This window comes from Callospermophilus lateralis, chromosome 10, assembly GCF_048772815.1.
Source record: "Callospermophilus lateralis isolate mCalLat2 chromosome 10, mCalLat2.hap1, whole genome shotgun sequence".
NCBI lineage: Eukaryota > Metazoa > Chordata > Mammalia > Rodentia > Sciuridae > Callospermophilus > Callospermophilus lateralis.
The window spans coordinates 121,057,258-121,063,728 of NC_135314.1; positions in this window are offsets into that span (position 1 = coordinate 121,057,258).

A 6,471-nucleotide genomic window follows, 5' to 3' on the forward strand; every position below is an offset into this window, starting at 1 on the left:
AATCAGGGACAGCCTCCTTGGGACAAGGTGGTTTGGGTTGACCCCTGCCAGCTCACTACCTCCTCCTGACTGTTGGTAAGAGGGTGAGGGAGGATGGGAGGACAAGGGAATTGCAAAGGGCAAAGAAAAAGGTGTCTGATCTGCCTTCTCTCCTGTCCTGCCTTCTGGAAGCGCAAGTGGAGATGGGTCACCATTCACCTGGAAAACTGCCACAAGGCCCAGCACTCCCTGGTGGCATGATTCACATGCACTGGAGGACCAGGCTCCCTTCCCTCCAGGACTTCTGGTGCAGACAATCTGATAGCCCATGGCCGAGCTTTGTGAGCACTGAAGATCTGCATGGAGACCCCAGGAGCTTGGCATCTGGGTCCCACCTTGATCAGGCTCCAATGGCCTCCTAAGGGTGTCCATGGCTGGGTAGGCAACCTGCCCAGCGCAGGGCAGTGCAACCAGGTACTGCTCACCAGCAGCCCATCACTGGCCCAAACACAGGGACACACTCCCCAGTGGCTGCCCTGAGGCTGCAGGACATGAGAGTGGCCATGGCCAAGGCCATTACTTATACCTGTTCCTGAGGCCTGGCTCTCAGCAAAGGGGGTCACCTGCAGGATGTGGAGCACTGAGGGGACCATTTCCTTCTCCTTTTAACACTGTCACTGACTCTAGGCTCAGGGGAACGTCGTGTTGGCTTGTCTGCTTTCTGGCTCCCTGATACCTTAGCATTCATAATGTGCTGCGTCAATGGTTCTCACACTTTGGTGGGTATCAGAATGACCTGGGAAGTGACAGGGTCCACAGAGGCCCAGAATTACTGACATAGCACAGAGCCTGTGGACCTTTGTGATTTACCAAAGTTAACGGGTGTTTCTGACTGGACCACTTTGGAGAACCATGGCAGTAAACTCTTTTCAAACACTATCCAAATTAATTCTCAATATTTCCTGAAAAGACACATTAATCTTTATGCCAAAAAAAGGCCAAATAGGCCAGATAGAAGAGATTCTGGGGTCTGATCCATCATCTTCTTTACTGGCTGTGTAACATTTGGGAAAACATCTAACCTCTCTGAGTCACGATTGTCATTCTAACCAGGGGTCAGACCACTTGTGGGAACCAAAACACTATATCATAAAAGTTTTTGAATGGGTGCATCTTCATAGATTTTAGCACACGAAATGGCATTTGATAAATGGTAGGAGAATACATAGACCAATACCTTATTGATCAACTCACCAACGTTTTCATTTAATTCGAAGTCATGGAAAGAAGAATGGCTGCTAGCTCACAGCATCACTGGGAATCAAAGTCCCTCTGCCCTTTCTTCTCCAGAATACACAGAAAATTGGGACTTTCCATGCAGAAAGTCCCTCCCTCACACTCAAGACAAGCAGCCCTCATCTACGGGGGCATCTGAATATTCTTCAGTGACCACCGCCAGGCATCAGGGATAAGGTCGGAGCAAAACAGAGAGCAGGCGTGATCTCAAAGAGAGGGAGGACAGGTAAACAGATTTTGCCTAACCTGGGAAATGTCAAGCATGCCTTGGGTCTGGTGGAGGGAAGGGTCTATTCCCGCTGGGTGGGATTCCAAGGGCATCCCAAGCATCCTTGGAGAGGATCGGGCAGCACATTTGGAAAGTGCTTGGATTGACCCCTGCCCGATCACCACCTCCTTCTGCTGCAGGACTGAGGAAGCTGTGTAACCTTTGGAGGTTACAGGGAAAGAAAGGAAGAAAATTGCCAAGGGTTCCTTCCTTCCTAGACCAAAGAATTTGATCCCCAGATCCCTGGGGGGAATGCGGATGTGTGGCTTCCCTGCTCTCTGGCTCTGCCTTCTGGGAGCAAAAGTGGAGAGGGAGCACAATTTACATGAAAAACTAAATCAAAGCCCCTCCCAGACCCCTTCCTCCAGGTAAAGACAATCGGATGGAGTACCTGGTTCCCACTGTGGACACGTGCAGTTGGGCTGTACAAGGCATTGGGGCACTGCCCAAGGGAGGGGAAGGATGGCGCCCTGCCATGGACCTTGGAGAGGCTGTGTGCAGGTGGAGGTGTCCAGGAGGTGTCCAGGAGCCCAGCTACCAGCAGTCAGATGCTCCCAAAGACCACAAGCATGGCTTGGACCTCGTTTTAGTTAGCTTTTTCATTGCTGTGACTAAAAGACCTGACCAGCACAACTGGAGGAAAGGTTTATTTGAGGGCTCATGGTTTCAGAGATCTCAGTCCATAGACAGCAGGGTCCATTCCTTGGGGCTTGAGGTGAGACAGAACATCATGACGGAAGAGTGTGGCAGAGGGCACCAGCCCACATGATGATCAGAAAGCAGAAAGAGAGAGAAACACGCCACTTGCCAGAGACAAATATAGACCCCAAAGCCATGCCCCAATTCCCACCTCCTCCAGCCACACCCCACCACTTCAGTTACCACTCAGTTAGTCCCTGTCAGGGGATTAATTCACTGTTTGGGTTAAGACTCTCACAACCCAATCATCTCTCCTCTGAACCTTCCTGCATTGTTTCACACGTGAGCTTTGGCAGGGAGACCTCCTCTAAACCATAACAGACCTGTGCAGACTCACTCTTTGCTATCTGATGGATCTCAGAACCAAGCTTCTAGAGAGATCCATCTGCCCTTTTTCCTGTGGTCTCCAGAAAGAACCTTGCGAGCTAGAAAGATAGATAATGCTTGGTAACTTTTTCCAGGGTTAAAAGTCACCTGAGGCATTCTGCAAAGACTGAGGTAAGTAATTCAGACTTGGGTAAGTAAATCAGAAATGGAATCACTCAGGTATGTGGTTTGTTAGTATGGCTGGATACGCTTGGAGGCCCTGGGACAAAACTTTTAAGATGGGAATTCTGCTGCCAATTTTAATTAATGGTCTTCCTTCCAAGGAAGGTGTAAGGGACATTTATGGCTGAGTTATTGAGTGGCTGATACTTTTTCTCATCCACTGTCCATTAATCCCCACCCCCAGTACCACCCCCATCTCATAAACACAGATCTGGGGTGGGAGAGCTGGCTGAAGCTGTTTTTGAAGGCTTGTTTTTGAAGGCTTTTGAAGCTTAGTTCATATTCCCATATCCTAACTACTATCTTGGAACAAATACATGTCATGTGCCAGAAACTCTGCTGAGAGTTTTATTATGTTATTTATAAATTCTTTTGTCTTTTTTAAATCTTACAATGACCCCAAGACTCAATGTCCAGGGGGTCCCCTCTGCCAGGAAGTGGTAGACTCAAAACTTGGCATGGCTGACTCCAAAACTTTGAGATCTTATATTTTTCTTTTTGTTTGTACTGGTTTCCTCTTCTATTTCTGTCACTCTAAAGCAGTAGTTCTCAAGTTGTGGCAGCAGCAACATCTGGAAGCTTAGGAATGTCACTTCCTGGACCCTACACCAGATGCATTAAGTCAGGAACTCTCGGGTTGGAGCCCAGTAGCCTGTGTTCTGATTCCAGACAACTCGGATGCTTGCCAGAGTTTGACAATCACTGCTCCAGAGAAGACTCTTAAATTTTTAAGATAATCCTTAAAATTATATGTCTCACAAACATCTAGACAGTCAGAAGTGAGAGCCTCCTTATCACATTTACTTCATCACGCAGCTAACTGCTCATGTGGGTGACACAGGACATTACTTTGAGTTGTTACTAAATCTTTTTCATATTAAAAATCAGCACTTATTTTGTTCATTTTTATGGAGGTATGTATGATTTGCATACAATAGAAAGGCACAGATCTCAAGTGCAGAGTTTGAGTTGCGACAATTGTCTTATAACCACCATTCAATCAACCTATAGAACACGTGCCCCTTCCCCCAAGAAATGTCCCTTGTGCCTTTTCATGGGCTACCTTTACCTTCTCACTTCAAACACTGATCTAGTTCATACCATTATAGATTAGACTCATTCTTTCCTAAAGTTTCATATAAATGAAACCACATAGTATATAATCCTTTGTGTCAAACTTCTTTCCCCAAGATAATGTCTGTGAGATCCATCTATGTCTTTATATTTAGTGGGAGAGTATTCATTTTTACTGCAAGTAGTATTCCCTTCTGTAAATGTGCTATCGATTTATTGATTGAAGTCTGGGTTGTTTCCCAGATTGGAGCTATAATGTCTAATATGAAATACTATATATATATACCCTCACACTTGAATGATAGCCTTCTGGGTTTAATCCTTTGTTTGAAAGTATTTTCCCTCTTCATTTTAATATAGTGAACCAGTGTTGCACTCCACCACAGTTGAAAAGTCTGATATCAATCTGATTATTGCATTGTTTTTATATAGACAGTTTGTGTTTTTCTTAAATTTGGAAGATTTTTAATTTCATTATTATTTTTCCTTTGAGAAAAATATTCTTGACTCTTCCATTTCACAAATTCTCTCTTCAGCAGTGTTCTATCAGCTGTTTAGACCATCTGTTACCTTTGTAATTTTAGAAACTATAGTTTTAACATCTAAAACTACTCCTTGACTAATTTCATCTATTTCAAACCATTATTTTACTTCTCTGTTAAGAGTTTCAGTGCTTCTAAAGTCCCTTTAGTCATTTAAACACACTTGGTTTATAGTCTGTATTTGTGCATTTTATTACCCCAAAGCTCTCAGAAATCTTATTTAACTGCTAATTCTTGCTCTTGGTGAATTAGTTTATATGTGTTTTTCATTTTGGATTATAAGCTCATATTCAACATGATTTATTTATCACAGAGAATTCTGATTGGTCTGATTTGAAGGTATTTCCTTCCAGACAGCTTTCACCTTTACTTTGACTCAACATCCCATAGATATCAAAAGCCCAGGGCTCTTTATCTTCGAGTGTCCTTGGCTAGCCTGGAAGTATAAATTCAAACCTCAAGTCAGTATCAGAGCAAGGCAGAATTTTTTTTTTTAAATCCCTGTAGATATCAAGCTAAATAGATAAACTTTATTGTTGTCTCTGAGCACATTTGGACTAGTGAATATGCTCACAGAAGGAGTGGCCCTTCCAGAGTTTGGGCTTTATGCAGGAATGTAGGTTTCAACCTCCTGCCTTACACAGGACCAGGGCCTCCTTTCTCCATGCCCATGAAAACCCAAGTTCCTGACTTATTGCAATTGGCAACCCCTCCCTTATCTGCAGGGCTCTCCCCCTCAGGCCAGCTTTTCTTCCATTATTTTGGGGGAGACCTATGGTGAACTCTGTTGGTGGCAGGAGGGGTCATGTGGGTGCCCTTAAATTGAGCCTGGAGGGGAAGACCTACTCTGCAATCCTGAAGCCTGAGCACGTAGTAGCTCCTGGGTGGACCTCAGAGGATGAATCCCCAAAGCTCCCTTTCTGTCCCGTCCTGTCTAGCTGCCTCAGTTCATTTCCCATCTGTCCCCCTACCTCCCTTGACCCCGACCTTGACCTTTTGATAACAGCTGAGTCCTTTTTCACCGGGGCGTCTTCCTGACTCCAGTGTGTATTTGCTGAAAGATAAACGTGTTGTTTTACATCCCTCAAAGCACACAGGCAGAGCCATTTACCTAGATTTCACAGCAGAAGAATACATGTGTTACAGCAAAATAGCCCCAGCCAAATGGCCTCTCTTTGGGGACTCGTGGTGTATCCAGCGCAGCCCACACTTCTTTCTGTGGAGCGTTGGACTGTCCTCATGTCCCAGAACAGGTGTCAGTGCTATAAACCAACCCATTATCTGATCTCCTGGGACAGCCAATTTGGAGAACATTCCTGAACCAACGTTCCTGGCCCAAGTGCCAATTATGTACCCTCCTCCTGGGTTCAGGCCATCGCTTGCTTTCCTCAGGGGTCTTAAATAGAGTCGCGATGCCCCTCTGCCTCCCGTCCACCCTCCCTCCAGGCCCATTCATGTTTCCAGTCAAGGAACCTCAAGGAACCCTGCTGCTTGCAAGTCCATGCACACCATTCTGAGAAGCAAAGGAGAGGAAGGTTCCTCAGGTTCCAATCCTCTTTCCAAGCTGACCTAGCAAGCTATGAAGGGAAGGGCTTTGGGACCGACAGGCCTGGGTTTGAATGCGGACTCAGTCACTTACAAGTCATTTTTGGACATGTGTTTTAATCTTCTGGAATCTTTCTTATCTGTGAGAGGAGGATGTTAAACACAATTCTGAGCTCTTGTGAGCTAAAACTAGGCGCAGTATGAATGCTGCTTGGCACAGAGTGGAGCAGAGGAGTGGGTTACATCTTCCCAGGGCCATCGGCCTGGTCAGGAGTGCTGGCTACGTGGCTGGCTGGGTCCTGGTTGGAGCCCCAGAGATGGTAGCCTGTAGCATATGTGGGTGGACACTGGGTATGTGTTTTCCTCAGGAACTGGATGGAGTGTTCTGTGTGGGGTCAGGGGCTCTGCAGGAGCCCAGCCAGCCAAAAATGAGCTGCTCCAGGCCCTGCATATGGTGGAGGTCACTGGGACACATACGTCTGGCCCCACTAGAACTTTGTGCCTGATTTGCTCACAGAC